The sequence below is a fragment of the Saccopteryx leptura genome, chromosome 3 (genome assembly GCF_036850995.1).
Source record: "Saccopteryx leptura isolate mSacLep1 chromosome 3, mSacLep1_pri_phased_curated, whole genome shotgun sequence".
Classification (NCBI taxonomy): Eukaryota; Metazoa; Chordata; class Mammalia; order Chiroptera; family Emballonuridae; genus Saccopteryx; species Saccopteryx leptura.
Window position 1 is genome coordinate 333,149,551 of NC_089505.1, and position 17,993 is coordinate 333,167,543.

At 40.3% G+C, this 17,993-nt stretch overlaps 1 protein-coding gene across 1 annotated transcript in view; it reads left to right on the forward strand.

Moving 5' to 3' along the window:
* Window positions 1–988: 988 nt before the first annotated feature.
* CPQ (carboxypeptidase Q) overlaps window positions 989–17,993 on the forward strand; it is a 576,439-nt gene continuing 559,434 nt past the window's right edge. Inside the window, exon 1 of the mRNA XM_066379181.1 lies at window positions 989–1,136. The gene's annotated coding sequence lies outside the window, so the exon portion shown is untranslated. The remainder of the gene's footprint in view (window positions 1,137–17,993) is intronic.

The following is a 17,993-nucleotide window of genomic DNA, read 5'->3' on the forward strand; positions in this document are numbered from 1 at the left end:
GACAAATTGGGAAAAATAAAAACTTGTTCTTTACCCCAGATAGTTTGAGAAGAAAGTGATTCCGAGGAGCTAGATTTGCACCATGGAAATGGTCCTGAAAGGTGGGCCACGATTCTATTGAGAGGAACTGTCAGGCACCTTGACTGTGTTATTGTTCCTCCAACAATACTTTATTTGGTGGGCAACAGGGTTAATAAAAGTTTAGAGAAATTGTTAACAGATAAGTGGACGTTGCAGGTTTTGTGCCCCCCCCCCCCCCCCCAGTGAACATGTGGTTTTCTTTTTAAATTAAAAGATTTTTTTTTTCTTCTGGTTAAGAGGAGAGACCTAATTGCACCATTTCTCAAAGATAACTTGTTTGTGTTTGATAAGAGCGTTAAACAAAGGAATGCAAACTTATCAAAACATAGACCGTTGAAAATACGAGAACGCACTCTTTTTGACCAGCAGGGCGTGTGACTTGCTGAGATAAGCTATGCCGGCTATGCCGGCTAATCAGACGCTTCTCCTTTCTTCTTGGGCACTCATATAATTAATGCATAAACTAAAGAGAAATGACTCTTCTCTATCTCTCGGTTTGGTTCCTGTCCACCTTTCATCATCGCCGCCTAACAATCCTGCTCAGACAGGAGGGGAAATAACGGTTTAATAATCGCTTACTCGTGGGCGGAGGTTGACAGCCCACGAAGCCTGGAGTTTCCAGACACCATTAGGCAGGTTCGGAGCCACCAAAACTCTCCCTTCAGCTTCGCAGCCGTTTGCCTCCCGGCCCGCACCGCCGCTCATAACGCACCTGACAGCGGCTCCGCGGCTGCACACCCCGCCGCCCAGCAGCCAGGCGCCCGCGAGGGGCTGCGGGCGGCGCGCCAGCCCCGCACCCCATAGAAAGAAGCAGGGCCACGGGGCTCAGAACCCAGAGTGACACACAATTCTCTAGTTCCCAGAACCCAGAATCTGAGAGCCGTGGGGTCGCCCTGTCGCCCTCAGGAGGCCCCGCGAGTCGTTCCCGCCCCGGCCCCTCCCGGCCCGCCTTCCCGCCGCGGCGCAGGGCAGGGCCGCGGGCACTGCTGCGTGACCGGCCCGAGCTGACGGCGGGCTGCGAGCCGGCACCGCCGCCGCCCCCGCAGCCGGACCAGGTGCGTTCACCTCCCGGCCCGCCGGGCCTGTGGGCGGGCGGGCTGAGGCCGGCGTCGGCCCTGGCCCCCGGGCTGCGATTCCTAAAGCGGGACGGACGGGGCTGGGAGGTCACTGGGAGACCCGGCCTGCGGCTTCCGTGACAAGGGAGGCATCGGGCTCAGAACTGCGGGAGCCCCGGGGTGTCAGGGGGAGCAGGGGGCTGAGAACCGCCGCGAGCGGACTGGTCGGTGCCTACCCCCCTCACCCCCCCCCCGGCCAGCCCCCCCCACTCCCCGGCCAGCCCCCCCCCCCCACTCCCCGGCCAGGCTCCCCCCAGCCGCACCCCCGCACACCCCCGGCCAGCCCCCCCACTCCCCGGCCAGCCCCCCCCACTCCCCGGCCAGCCAGTTCCCCCCCACCCCAGCCAGCCCCCCCCCCGGCCAGCCCCCCCCGCACCTCCCCCCCGGCCAACCCCCCCCACTCCCCGGCCAGCCCCCCCCCCACTCCCCGGCCAGCCAGTTCCCCCCCACCCCAGCCAGCCCCCCCCCCCGGCCAGCCCCCTCGCCCCCCCCCCGGCCAGCCCCCCCCGCACCCCCCCTCCCCGGCCAACCCCCCCCACTCCCCGGCCAGCCGCCCGCCGCCCCGGAGCTTCCTGCTCCCCCGTCTGCAGCAAACTCCCAGCCCCGCAGCCTGCAGGGTGCTTTATCCCGGCCCCCTTGAGGTTCTTTCCGCTTTCCTGTTGCACTTTCACTTTTGGTGCCATCTAGGCTCCACTCTAAGGTGGCCGAGGTCAGAGCCCGTCGAAAGGGTCAGGTCCTCAGGGGGACTCAGTGCCTGAAGGAGTGAGGACCTCGAGCTGAGCTGGTGAACTCGGAAATGAGTCAGTGAACGAATCCACGTGGAGCAGAGCTGAGTGAGGGATACAAATACTTATGAAGTGGAAACAGGGGACGCACGCTTACAATTTATCTTCTGGAAGATAGTTTTCAGAAAAGTCGTAAATGTAGTTATTCTGGTGTTGCTACTTTAAAGGAGTACTATTCTATGCCGGTTTTAAAGAAAATAATCACAGAAACATCCCCTCGTATTTACATTTAGATAGATTTTCGTATATGTGTTTCTTAAAACAAAATAGGCCTAGGCTTGTTCTTGCTTGTGTTTTGTTTTCTGCATGGGACTTTTGGAGAAGCATTGTCACCATAATATTATTTAATGTATATTTGAAAGATAAGGGTGAATCTGAAGGTAGAACCACATGACTGCTTTTAGTAATTTGCTTGTAAAACATTTCTCTTGCATTCAGGAATATGGCACTGGGCTGGTTGCTCAGTGGATAGATCTTAGCCTGGCATATGGACGTCGGAGGTTCGATTCCCAGGCAGGGCACACAAGAGAAGTGACCATCTGCTTCTCTCCCCCAGCTCTCCACCTTTTCTTCCTCCTCTCCTCCCACAGTCAGTGGCTCTATTGGTTCCAGTGTTGGCCCTGGGCACTGAGGATAGCTCGTTGATTCAAGCATCAGCCCCAGATGGGGATTGCCAGGTGGATCCCTGTTGGGCGCATGCAGGAAGGAGTCTCTATTTCCCCATCTCTCACTGAAAAAAAAAAAAAAAGAATTCAGGATTATGAAGAGTCTTGTTTTCCTGAGACGCTGATTTTGAGTAACTGAAGAAGGCTGATTATAGTCCAGAGAAGAAAGGAGAGATATTTATCTGTGTGTGGACACTTTGAAAGTTACATATTTTGACACTGCTTCAATACAGTTGACTACTACATAAGTCTTAGGTGTCTAGACCCAGGGTCTGGTAAAGCTGGATGACTTTGGACTTGTCACTTGATCTCTTTAGTTCTCAGTTTGTTAATCTACAAGATGAGGGAGATTTGGTGGGGCCCCTTACTAAATGAGACTTCTAGGAGTCTCTCTTATATCAGGGGTAAAAGATGAAATTTCCGGTGATTTAATGGAATTCTGTTTAGTTCAGCTGCTTTGCTTGCGGATTCTGTACAGTTGTGGCCCTCCCTTCTCTGCAAATTGCAGCTTACTCCACTTCCTCTCCACATGTGCTGCAAAAGGACCTTGGAGCTCAAAATGAGAATAATAGGCTCTGGGCTGATGGGGAGAAAGGAGAGCAAGATTTTATTTTGTATCACCACAGGTTCCCAGTCTGGGGGTCTAACTTCTTTTCTATGCAACCCAGCCTAACAATACCATATACTTTTATTGTATCCAGGGAATTGAAACACTATTAATTTGCATGCATTTAAGATTAGTTATCATAGATCACAACATTTTGAAGCTGAAGGACATCAGAGATTTTTTCAAAGCACTTAAAAACTCATTCCACAAACATATTAAAAAATATTTTGGATGCTATATTTAATAAAAACAAAGCCCCTAACATGTTAAGTTGAATAAAATTAATGTTACACTCTTCAATTGTTTCAAGTCTATTGGGAGATGTGAAGTCAAATGTGGTGTTTAGTAAAAAAAACCAACTTTCTTGAACTCTTTCCCCAAAGAACCAGTTATGGGATCATGTGTTGTTCATACAAGGAATGGAACAAACCTGATATTTAAGAGGGACTGACTGCTCACCAAGCACTGTTATATTTATTTTTTTACTCATGTAGCTCCATTTAATATTTAGTGTAAACCTAAGTGCTATTGTAATCCCTACTGAACTTTCCTATATAGAAACAGTGCTGAGAAAATGGGAGAGTCTAGTATTCAAAACACAGGCAGATAGAGGCAGGGTTTCTTCCAAAACGATAGACAATCTAGGGAAAATGTGTGTGATTTCGGAGAATGTGGTCCTATTTGTGTTCCAGTACATCTATATATAAACTCTGGGGGATTGTGGATAAGTAAATTTAGGATGGGAACCAAGGGGCAGAATAATTAAGATTGAATTACAGAGAATTGGTCTTTATATCATTTTGAAAATTATTGAATTCCATTGGGACTCGGGTAGACTCTGATACTTTGACCTGGATGCACATGCATTCTAATTGTAAACATGTTCAGATTTACCAATTTAGGTAGTATAAAATGGGTGACATCAAGAGCTGTCATTAGTGACAGGCACTTAGGGGCTTTGAACTATGAGTACCAAGCAACGTTGTTTCTTGGGCTAGCTTGGTGTTCTTGATAAGGTGCTGCCTCCTAACCTTTTTTTTTAATGTTAAATATTTACACTTACTCAAATTAGTGTAAAATTATCATCTACACTATAAAATACAATAAAGTTATATAATATACAACGCCCATTATCCTGTACTTCCTGATGATGCCAAAAAAATGTATCTTTTTGTATGTCTGCACATGCTTATGTTCCCTCACAAATGAACTTCTTAATCTTTTTTTTTTTTTTTTTTTGTATTTTCTGAAGCTGGAAATGGGGAGGCAGTCAGACAGACTCCCGCATGCACCGGACCGGGATCCACTCAGCATGCCCACCAGGGGGCGATGCTCTGCCCATTTGGGGCATTGCTCTGTTGCAACCAGAGCCACTCCAGTGCCTGAGGCAGAGGCCACAGAGCCATCCTCAGCACCTGGGCCAACTTTGCTCCAATAGAGCCTTGGCTGTGGGAGAGGAAGAAAGAGACAGAGAGGAAGGAGAAGGGGAGAGGTGGAGAAGCAGATGGGCGTTTCTCCTGTGTGCCCTGGCCGGAAATCGAACCCGGGACTCCTGCACGTCAGGCCGACGCTCTACCACTGAGCCAACTGGCCAAGGCCACAAACGAACTTCTTTATAAAAATGACAACTCCTAATGTAGACAAGGTACAATGCCTGCATCCCTGTATCTAGGGACAAGAATGCGAGATAAGTTTTCAGGATTCTGATAATTAATCGACAAGTGCAAAAGAGAGGCTAATAAAATAAGTGGAAAATTATTTTGTTTCTTCTTTGTCAGTCAAGTTTATCCTCATGGAAGGCGGAGACCAATTGTGGCTGCCTGAAAAACTGAGAGCTAATACCGGTTTGATTTAACTCAGGAGACTGAAATTTTATGCCCTGAAGGCTGGTGTGATGAAATAGACCTCCTCATTGCTCACAATTTATGAAAAAAACATTAGAGCAACAATTTTTATTGCTTTCCCTGGAGCTAGAACTTTAAAATGTACTTTCTTCCCTCCCTATCCTCTTTAAACCACTTAGCTTTTAAAAACAAACAACCCATTCATGTGTTTGCCACAGCCAGATTATTAGTCCTTTCTCTTTATTCCCGAGCCCTGTTTCTTGAATGCAGCATGGAAGTAGAACTGGTGTGCTTCTGGATCTCTGGAATGTTTCTTCAATTATTTTATTCAGCACATATTGATTTCAGTAGCCATTTTTTGAGTATATACTATATGCTAGATAAAAATGAATGAGATACTGAGTTTACATTGGAAAGGAAAATAACTCATTCACAAATTGTACCATGGGTGATGTGGAAGTAGTGGCCACTCATTCTCCTAGGAGAGAGGTGTGAGTACAGCTGAGGAAGACTCTTCACTGAGGAGTACAGAGTAGGTGGATTTTGAAGCCTAAGAACCAAGGGAAGGGAGAAAGGTGTGCCTAGCACAGGCGTGGCCAACAGTTTTTGCCCCCGGGCCAGATTAGAAAGAAAACTTTTTTTCACGTGCTGGACAAAATATTAAAATTAAAAAATGTTAAATACAAAAAAAGATTCGTTTAAGTAAACAAAATTTTATTATATAATTTGTTTATGAATAAATGTAAATGAGTGAAAAAAATTTAATATACAATATTATTTTAATAAAAATGTATTTTAATAAAAATATAGTTACATACCGTATAAATATCCAAACTGTATCGCAATCAATTGAAACAATATTTAATTAATAGAATGAGCTTGAAGGAGTTATATCGCAAATAAAACAATTATTTTGTTTTACAAACAGCCTGGACACGTTTTCAGTTATCAACTGCAGCTATTGTCTATGCTACAATGCCACTTGATTCAGCACACTTGACCACAAAAATAACGAATTGTTTGACCTTGGGTGCACACTGGCAAACTCCGCCTAAAAGAATGTGGGTTTCACATCGCCACTAAACTTCAAACAGTTCATATCGAGTACAGACGAGTACAAAAGTTGTAAATCTTTATAATGGAATTTTTTAAAAAAACAAGTATCACGAATCCATTCAACCAGTTATTGGAAGTTAACCCTAGATTAGTCTAGTCGCACGCGGAACTTTTTCCGCCTATCACTATCTTCTTAAATATCTCGATTTCCAATAATCAAAGACGCTTCCGCTTCTGAGTAGCTGAGATTTTAAAGTAGCGGAGAATATTAAAAATTTAACCGCGGGCCGCATAAACTCATTATGCGGGCCGGATGCGGCCCTTGGTCCCTATGTTGGCCATGCCTGGCCTAGCAGAAAGAACTACAGTACATGGGCAAGGAAAAGGAAGGAAGTGCGAACTGGCACTCCCAGGAAGAGACAGCTTCTGTAGAGAGGCCTTGTGAGGTTGGGGCCAGAGTGTGAAGGCCCTTCAACGCCATGTTATTTGGATTTTATGAGAGACTACATAATCTTTTTTTATTTTATTTTTGTGACAGAGACAGAGAGAGACAGAAAGAGGGACAGCAGACAGGGACATACAGACAGGAAGGGAGAGAGACGAGAAACATCAATTCTTCATTGCAGCACCTTAGTTGTTCATTGATTGCTTTCTCATATGTGCCTTGACCAGGGGGCTACAGCAGACTGAGTAACCCCTTGCTCAAGCCAGCAACCTTGGGCTCAAGCTGGTGAGCTTTGTTCAAACCAGATGAGCCCGCGCTCAAGCTGGCAACCTTGAGGCTTTGAACCTGCGTCCTCTGCATCCCAGTCTGATGCTCCATTATTGTGCCATTGCCTGGTCAGGCGCCTACATAATCTTTTTTATAAGTTTCTTCAAGCTGAATTTTTAAGCAGAGGCTGCTATGTGGATTTTTTTTTTTTTTTTTTTTTTTTTTTTTTTTGGTTTCTAGCACTAGCCGGTTGGCTCAGCGGTAGAGCGTCGGCCTGGCGTGCGGGGGACCTGGGTTCGATTCCCGGCCAGGGCACATAGGAGAAGCGCCCATTTGCTTCTCCACCCCCCCCCCCCCCCCCCCCCCCGCCTTCCTCTCTGTCTCTCTCTTCCCCTCCCGCAGCCAAGGCTCCATTGGAGCAAAGATGGCCCGGGCGCTGGGGATGGCTCCTTGGCCTCTGCCCCAGGCGCTGGAGTGGCTCTGGTCTCGGCAGAGCGACGCCCCGGAGGGGCAGAGCATCGCCCCCTGGTGGGCAGAGCGTCGCCCCTGGTGGGCGTGCCGGGTGGATCCCGGTCGGGCGCATGCGGGAGTCTATCTGACTGTCTCTCCCCGTTTCTAGCTTCAGAAAAATACAAAAAAAAAAAAAAAAAAAAAAAATGGTTTCATGAATAATGTTTCAGAAGAACTGGTGAGGGAAAAGTCGGAAAGTCAGAAGAAAATAAACACACTGTTGCTATAATCCAAATGAAATAGGATAAGGGTCTAAATTAACCTAGGTTTCAGAGATATTCAGAAAATAGAGAGGGTAGTATTTAATGACTAACTAGCTGGATATGGAAAATATGGTTGAAAATAATTCTGAGATTTTAGAATTGCTTGATTGAGTGAACGGAGATGCCACTAATGAGAATAACAGGTATATGATGAAGAGAGACAGTGAGTAAAAGTAACAGTGGAATCTTCAGGGGAGGATACAGCCTTGACTATAGCTGTAATATGACATCATACAGTGGAGAACTGCCAAAGGTCATGGCAGGTCTTCAGTGTAAAAAGTCAAATCAATTCCATAATTCACTTAAACAGAAGGGAAAAAAAACAATCCCACATTAGACCTGACCATTACATCATAATTAAGATAAATTGCTCAGGACTCTAATTGTTATATACGTTTCAGTGGAGGAAAAATGGTTGGACACTTAAACAATTATAAGCCACCTAGAGAAACTGAACTAGAGCAACACAGGTGAGAGTAGCTGAAAAGAACAAAGAAGAGCAATTGGCAGGACTGTGGCAGAGGGGACTAATGGGTAAGGACACCAGTAAAGGCAGATTTGGAATACAGAGAAGAAACTTGAGCTGGTTCTTCAAATAACTGTACGTCTTTACAGTAAGAATATCACAAGCTTTGATTTCTCATCTTATTCAATGTGTCAGGAAGAGACAAATAGGAGATTGTTCAGAGGTACTGGGCAGAGGGTTTGATGTTATTTTACAGAGAAAATGTTGGAAGACTTTGAACTAAGGGAGAATAACAAAGTAAGATAAAATGAAAAGGATAACAGTTGGGAGGAATTTTCAGAACACGTAACAGATTCTATGACAATAGCTCCTAAAAAAGATAGTAGATTAATGCAGTGTCCTTTTAGTGTTGTGGTATTAGATTTGCTTGGAAAAAATAATTTATTAGTGCTGCGCTTTATACTTTAAAACAGTGGTTCTCAACCTGTGGGTCGCGACCCTGGTGGGGTCGCCTAAAGCCATCGGAAAATACATAATGCATATCAGGTATTTACATTCTGAGTCATAACTGTAGCAAAATTACAGTTATGAAATAGCCACCAAAATTATTTTTTGGTTTGGGGTCACCGCAACATGAGGAACTGTATTGCGGGGCCATGGCATTAGAAAGGTTGAGAACCACTGCTTTAAAATATTTTTAAATGGTCATGAAGGGTTGTATATAGAGAATATCTGTGGAAATCAAATGACACTTCCAATATAATAAAGTCTAAAATATAAAACAGTCTTATAAATAAATATTCTCTGAAGCGAAAGGCGAATTTAATGGCGGGCACACCAGGTGCACGCCCTGAGCCCTGACTTTTGAAGGGCCCTACAAAACCCCAACTTTACACTTTGTTCTAATGTAAGGGACCCAATATTTTCTTCTGTGCCTAGGGTCTCAACCAACCTTAATCCGCCTCTGTCTAAAGCAAATATCCCCTTTATAAAGTGAACTTAATAATTCCTTAATATATTGCCTGAATAAATTCAGATGTTCAAATACAAAGTTTGCTTAAAGCAAGACACATCTGCAGTAAGCTGCATCTACACTGATTTGTTATATGTAAAGACTTTTTAACTTGACTATCAAATATGAAGATAGGGATTGGAGCTGGATCCCCTAATCACTAGAGAGCAATTTGAAACGTTTTGAACATAATGATTTGCAGTTAAATCTATCTAGCTGCCTTTACTACTTATGAAGCACCTCTTAAGTAGGACACTGGGTGGGGCAAAGCTCAGTGAAGACATGGAGAAACAAACTCAGTGCTGGTACTGCCCCTGGTTGCATGGCGGAACCCACAGAAGATAGTGATGAATGTAAACTCACCAACACGGCAGGCTGGGGTATGGAGACCAGAAACTCTTATGGGCCTTGAGTTTCATATTATTATTAAAATGAAACCAAGTATAATCAAGGCAAAGAGTACTAACTTAGGTCCAGAATTATTTTGTATTTTAAAAGGTAAAATCTATGAAGAAGACAGGATAGTTGTGACTTTTTTTAGGCACTTAAACATTTAAAAATATTTATTCTCAACATACATAAAGGAAATGGTTAGAAGTGAGGAAATAACCAAAACAGTTTGTAGGAAATCTTAAGATCTGTGTTTACATGACAAATCAAATAGACAAAAGCCAAGTAGTTATATATAATAGACAAATGGTAAGATTTGAATACTATCATTAATGAGGTTGAAGAATATAATTCATAAAAGTTAACAGGGATATAGGAAGTTTGAAAAATGATACATTTAATATTATTCAAATATAAGTTCATGATGTATATGTATACGTGTGTATATATAATCTCTTAATTGTAGAAAATTTATTTTTTCCTTGAAACATTTAGGAAAGATTGTAAAAAAATTAAAACATGAGATGAAGACTTCAGTAAATTCCAGAGTCTTTCTGGTCTTGTGTCTCAGTCCTCTGGTTTAGCTCTTGTTTGAAATGCTGAAAACATTCTTTCATTGTTATCATGCTGTCAAACCGTTCATATAATTCATAATCTACCTTCATATACATATTCTTTTTGTGCCTAGAATATAATTTTGTAATTTTTTTTACTATTATCAAAAAACATGGAATCTATGTTATCTGTGATTACTCTGAAGATGCATTTGTTGCATTTGACTGTGTCCTAAATCATTAATGTCATATGTATTTTATTGCAGAATTTGCCATCTGAAACATCTGGCTGTTCTTTTAAAGATTTTTCTTTTCATTAGCTTTTCTGAGCTGAAGCTTAAGGAAGAAAACCTGCAGCCATAGAAAGACTAGAGAATGAATAGAGGGTCACAAACCCCAGTTACAGTCTTTGAGAAGCAGAAAGCAAATAATGGAATTCAGCGGTATGCTGACTCCATTTTACTACATACTCATTTCAAATTTTAGAGTTTAGTATTTAAATTAATCACTCACTAGCACCCTATATTTTAATGATTATGAATATGGGTTTTGAAGTGAATTTTTTTGGGTTCAAATCTCAGTGCTACCAATACCTGAGTGACCTTGGACCAACTAAGTATCTGTTCTATGCCTCAGTTTCTTTATCTGTTAAGTGAGGGTAATGATTATAACCAAAGATGTCCATGCCCTAATCTCTAGACCTTGTGAATGATAGGTTATGTTCCCAAGGAGAATTTAGGTTGTAGATCAGGGGTCGGGAAGCTTTTTGGCTGAGAGAGCCATGAACGCCATATTTTAAAATGTAATTCCGTGAGAGCTATACAACGACCCATGTATGTTACACATTATCCAAAAAAATTTGGTGTTGTCCCAGAGGACAGCTGTGATTGGCTCCAGCCACCCGCAGCCATGAACATGAGTGGTAGGAAATGAATGGATTGTAATACATGAGAATGTTTTATATTTTTTAACTTGTTATTATCTTTTCTCTTAAAGATTTGTCTGTGAGCCAGATGCAGCCATCAAAAGAACCATATCTGGCTCACCAGCCATAGGTTCCCGACCCCTGTTGTATTAATAGATGGAATTAAGGTTGCCAATAATCTGATTTTAAAGTAGAGAGGTTATCCTGGGTTATCTGAGTGGACTTAATTACCAGTGGAAGAGGGGTACAGAGAGGAGTCAGAGAGTTAGGGAGATGTGACTATGGAAGAATGCAAAAGAGATACAGTGTTGCCAGCTTTGAAGATAGGAGAAGCTGCCCATGAGATGAGGACTATGGGTAGCCTCCAGAAGCTGGAGATGGTAAAAATTCTCTCCTTAGAGCCTCCAGAAAGGAATGCAGCCCTGCCAACACTTTGATTTTACCTGGTGAGTCTAGTGTTGGACTCCTGACCTCCAGAACCATAAGATAATACATTTGTATTTACGCCACCAACTTTGTGGTAATTTGTTACAGCAGCAATAGAAAACTAAAACAGGAATCTAATGAACAGAATAAACTAACAAAATAGAAACAGACTCATAGATACACAGAACGGACTGACAGCTGTCAGAGGGGAGGGGGTTGGGTGCTGGGTGAAAAAGGTGAAGAAATTAAGCAAAACAAACAAACAAACAAAAACAAAGACAGACAATAGTATGGTGACTGCAAGAGGAAATGGGGAGTGGAGCGAGGTAGAAGAGGTTATAAGGGGGATAAATGGTGCTGGAAGGAGACTTGACTAGGGGTGGTGAACACACAGTATACAGATGAGGTGTTATAGCATTGTACATCTGAAACCTATATAATTTTATTAACCATTGTCACCCTAATAAACTAAGAATAGAAAAGTTAAAATGCACCAATATCTTACCATTTAAAAGAAAAAAACTTATGTATTGCCCTATAGGTTTGTTGTTACGGTTAAAAAATGTAGACATTTAGGATAATACTGTCTCATGGTCAGTGACATCGACAACAACCACCATTACTTGTTGGTACTTTAGTTTCTCTCTTCTCTTTTGCCCTTTTGTCAAAATTGTCTTCTGATGACCCCAAATTGTGCCCTTCCCACAAGAATGTGGCCCCACGAGTTTCTCATTCTTATGATTGTCCATAATTAGTCTCCAGCAATTTGCAAAATAGCTACTAAACTATTCCCACCAGTTTATGGCTCCAGAGGCTTCTACACACAGTAGTACCTCTATGCTGCAACTCCGGATTTTCCTATTTTTCTTTTTTTTTCTGATTTTAAATTGGTGGTTCTCTCTCTGCCCTCAGTTCTCTGCTAGGTGCAAGGAGAGTTGTTGGTTGCCATGCTGTTCAGTTTTTCTTATTGTTGTAAGGACAAGAGTGATGACTTCCAAGCTCTTTACATGTTTGAGCTAAAATGAGAAGTGAGGGTAATGCTTAAAACCTATAGCTTTAAGGAGCTCATCTAAACTCAAGAGCTCTTCATCTTTACATTTGTCTTAGTTATGATTTCTACTCTCTGGTTTTTAATTCACTAATTTCATTCACAAACATGCTCTTTCTATGTTTTCTATTTTGGTTAATGGCATTCAATCTATGGGATAGTAGATAATGTGATGTGTCTGAAATACGTGGTTCAAAACAGGCTCAAAATCTGGGAGGTTATGCTTAACTCTCCCCCTTTCTTCATCCTCCAAAATGATTACCAGTAAGTAACCAAATGCTGCTATTTCTACCTGTGATAGATTCTGAAGTTTTGTTTTTATTTTCTACTCCTCCTTTCTTTTTCTTGTTTTAAAGATGTAAAAAAATTAAAGTTATCATGATCAGCAGGCATTTTTGTAGTATAATGGTAATGGATTTATTTTCTATTTTATTTACTTTTTATTTATTGGAGTGACATTGGTCAACGGGATCATATAAGTTTCAAGAGTAAATTTCTATAATACCTGTTCTGTATATTGCACTGTGTGCCCACAACCCACAGTCAAATCATCTTTCATCACTATATATTTGGCCCACTGTACCCTTTACTACCACATCCCACCTCCTTCCCTCTGGTAATCACTCCACTGTTGTTTGTATCTGTGAGTTTCAGTTTTATACTTCACTTATTAGTGAGGTCATATCATTTTTAGCCTTTTCTGACTTATTTCAAGTAGCATGATATTCTCATGGTTCATATTGTCACAAATGGCAGTATTTTATCTTTCCTTATGGACGAGTAGTATTCCATTAATATATATGTACTACATCATCTTTATCCAAACCTCTGTCATTGGACACTTTGGTTGTCTCTAAGTCTTGGCCACTGTGAATAATGCTACCATGAACATAGGAGTACATATATATTTACAATTACCTTTTAGTTTTTTGGGGTAGATACTCAGAAGAAGGATTGCTGGGTCATATTGAAGGGTAACTATTCTTAAAATTTTGAGGAACTGTTATGCTGTCTTCCATAGTGGCCATACCAGTTTACATTCCCACCAGCAGTGAATGAGGGTTCCCTTTTCTCCACAGCCTCTCCAACACTTGTTATTACCTGAATTGTTGATAATAGTGATTTAACAGGTATATGGTATTGTAGTTTTGATTTGCATTTCCCTAATAGCTAGTGAAGTTGAGCATCTTTTTATATGTCTGTTGGTCATTTGTATGTCTTCTTGGAAGAAGTGTCTGTTAGGTCCTCTGCCCATTTTTTAATTGGATTGTTTGTTTGTTGTTGAGTTGTATGAGTTCTTTATATATTTTAGATATTAACCTCTTGTTGAAGCTGTTGTTTACAAATATCATCTCCCAGTCAGTAGATTGTCTTTTTGTTTTGTTGATGATCTCTTTTGCTGTGCAGAAGCTTTTTAGTCTAATATAGTCCCATTCATTAATTTTTGCCTTACTTCCCTTGCTTTTAGGGTTGAATTCATAAACTGTTCTCTATGACCAAGATTCATAAGTTTAGTACATATTTTTTCTTCTATGTAGTTGATTGTTTTAGATGTTATATTTAGGTCTTTGGTCCATTTTGAATTAATTTTTTAATATGGGAACAAACTATAATCTAGTTTCATTCTTTTGCATGTGGCTTTCCAATTTTTCCAGCACCATTTCTTTTTTTTAATTTTTTTTTAAATTTTTTTATTTATTCATTTTAGAAAGGAGAGAGGGGGAGAGAGAGAGAGAGAGAGAGAGAAGTAGGGGAGGAGCAGGAAGCATCAACTCCCATATGTGCCTTGACCAGGCAAGCCCAGAGTTTCGAACCGGCGACCTCAGCATTTCCAGGTCGACGCTTTATCCACTGCACCACCAAAGGTCAGGCCCAGCACCATTTCTTGAAGAGATTTTCTTTTCTTTGTTGTGTGTGTTTTATTCCTTTGTAAAAAATTATTTGCCATATACATTTGATTTGATTTTTGAGTTCTCGATCTGTCCCATTGGTCTCTGTGTTCATTTTTCTGCCAGTAACATACTGTTTTGATTGTTGTAGTTCTGTAGTATAATTTGAATTTAGATAATGTGATACCTCTGGCTTCATTCTTTTTTCTCTGGATTGCATTGGCAATTTGGGGTCTTTTGTGGTTCTATACAAATCTGATGATATGTTTGTTCTATTTGTTTAATAACTTGCAATTAGATGAAGATTGCATTAAAGCTGTGTATTACTTTGGGTAATATGGTCATTTTAATTATGTTGATTCTTCTAATCCATTAACATGGAATATCATTCCATTTCATTGTCTTTTTAAATCTCTTTTAATAATGCTTTGTAATTTTCAATATATAGGTATTTCACATCCTTTGTTAAGTTTATTCCCAGGTGTTTTATTCATTTTGTTGCAATTGCAAAAGGATTTTTTAAAATTTCTTTTTCTGAAGTTTTATTGTTAGTATATATGAAAGAGGTGGATTTTTGGACATTGATTTTGTATCCTGCAACTTTACTGACTATATTTATTTATTTTTTCTAAAAGTTTTTTGTTTTGTTTTGTTTTTGTGGCATCTTTAGGGTTTTTCATACAGAATCATGTCATCTGCAAAAAATGACACTTTTACTTTTTTATTCCCAATTTGGATGCCTTTTGTTTCTTTCTCTTGCCTGGTTGCTATGGCTTGAACTTCCATAACTATGTTGAGTAAGGGTGGTGAGAGTGGGCATTCTTGTTTTGTTCCTGATTTCAGAGGAAAAACTTTGTTTTCACCATTGAGTGTGATATTGCCTGAGGGTTTGTCATATATGGCCTTTATTATGCTGAAGTACTTTCCCTCTATACCCAATTTATTGAATGTTTTAATTATAAATGGAAGTGTCTTATCAAATGCTTTTTATTGATAAGATTATATGATTTTTATCCTTTGTTTTGTTGATGTGGGGCCTCTTCATCTTTTCTATCATTGCTCTAGTCTTACCCCTTATTGTCTCTTGCCTTGGCTAGGTGAAATCTTTTAAATCACTCCGTTCTCCACACTGCCTCAAAACTTGGATCATAGGCTAGATCATATTACTTTTCTTCTCTAAAGACCGGTGTTTTGATAAATTGTCTGTGGAATAAAGTCTAAATTCCTAATATGGCATTTAAGGTTCTTAAAGATCTGGTATTAAGGTATATCTCTTGGTACATTTCTGGTATATTTACTTACTGTGTTTGTTTTCTAGGTCTGCCATAACTAAATACTGGGTGTCTTAAACAGCAGAAATTTATTTTCTCACAATTCTGGAGGCTGGAAGTCAAAGATCAAGGTGTCAGCAGGCTTAGTTTTGTCTAAGGTTTTTTTTTTTTTGGCTTGTTGATGTCCATCTCCTCACTGTTTTCTCACACTTTTTTTCTGTTCACACACAACCCTGTTGTTATTGTGTCCAAATTTTTTCTTCTTATAAGGACACTAGTCAAATTGTATTGGACCCACCCTAACACCCTCATTTTAAGTTAATCATCTATTTAAAGATCCTGTCTTTAAATATAGTCATATTCTAACTGGGGATTAGGACTTCAATGTATGAATTTTCAGTGTGTAGGACACAATTTAGCCCTGACACAAAATATAATACTGACTATATTTTTCCATGTATTTCATATGTGTATATCAGATCACATCATGAGTGCACATCATGACTTGGGAAGGTTTTAAAAACACTAATTTCTGGGTCCTACTCAGCTCTGTAGATTCTGAATTGCTAGGCTAAAATGGGACTGGGAATACATTTGTTACATAGGTGTGTGTTTAATTTCTCCTGGGTGCTTTATAATATTCCAGCTTCCCTAGATGTTTCACCATTTCTGGGAAACATAAATGTACACACCTTAGCCCATGGCTTTTCTTTAATTAGAAATACTCTTCCCACAATGCAACTATGAAAATGCATCTGTTCTGCAAGGCTGAGCTGAAATACCATCTTCTCTGTTATTTCTTTCTTATTCTCTGCTGCAATAATCTTGTAATACTTTATCATGATTTTATTACACATACCTGATAATTCATTTTATTCTGCTTTGTATAATAATTTGCCTTCTTTTTTCACTAGCTTCCTGAGGCCAAGGATGACATATTCTTTATTTTCATATGTATGAAATAGTTGCGATTGCTCTGAGCATAATAAGCAATCAATTTTTGTAGTATAAACAAATAAATTAATTAATTAATAAATGCTAGTAATATTCTTATGATATTTTACACAGTAGAGCTCATTGGCTAAAAAGAGCTTATGAAATATAAAATGAATGACAGAACTTTTATTCTTGTATAACATATCCTTAACACGATTCATGAACAATGTTCTTAACGTGTATTTCTACTTTAGGATTTTAAACACTTAAAAATTCCTCTTGAAAAAGGCATTTGATAATAAAAAGAGAATATAATGAAGGCATCATGCCAATTTGTGATAATGGCTTCTTTTTTGTCTTGCATTTTCCAAAGCAGAATATGGTCCCACTCTTAAAGGTGAATGGATTCCCCCAATCATGGTATATCCTTGTTTATTCTCCGAAAGTGTTTTCTTATAGCTAGCATGTTTAGGTGGACTTGTCTATTAGCTGAGTTAATAAGCTGTATTTTCCTGCGTCAATGAATAACAGAAACAATTCTTGAAATAATTATATCACTAAGACTCAGTTTCTGAACAGGGATCTAGAGTATGGAATTTCCTTTCTGTGAATTTCCCAAGAACTACAGTACTAAAACTTCAACTCTATACTTTCCAGAGATGGAATAGTTACCTATCAAATAATTTTTCCAAAGCCATTTCTGAACAAGGGCAGATAGTAACAGAGATTGGCAGAGGAAGAACTATGTCTACTCATAGGGGAGGAAGGAATCAGCTTTGCAAGCACAGATGAGCCTTTGGATGTGGAAATTTACAAGGCCCAAAGTGCCCTGAAACATCTTTAGAAGCTGAGTCCAGCAGAATAATAGGAGGCTGTGTGCTGGCTTGGCATTGGAGCCTGTCTGGCACAAACTACACTGTAAACAACTCTTCAAACATTTGCATCTGCATACATGAAATTAGATTCCGAAAATGTCCAATTAAACACTTGTCAATGGAAGAAATGTTTGTTTCCTCCGCTGACCTGGTGTCAGCCTGGCCTTTCTGAAGAGGAAGCAGTTTCAGCTGATACTGCTGTATGCTTTTCCTTTGTGGACCTGATCTTGTCCTTGTTCAAAATAAATTCTCCTTGAAAGCCACAGAGACTGTGCCAAACTGTGAACCATGGAATTAGGTTAGGTGGCTAAAGAAAAATATCCAGGCTTGTGAGTGCTTTTCAAATCCAAGAAAACTACTCAGGGCTTTAGTTTCTTTTGTATAGTTCTAAACTCATGGCGCTTAAAAATGATAAAAGCGATAGCAGCTGAGAAAAAGAGAAAAAGAAAAAAAGAATATGTTGAAACATTTTAAAAAATATAATTCTCATATGGACCAAATTTATTTATTTTAACATTTCAACAGATATATATTGAGCCAATGTTAACAATGGTGTTGTGTAT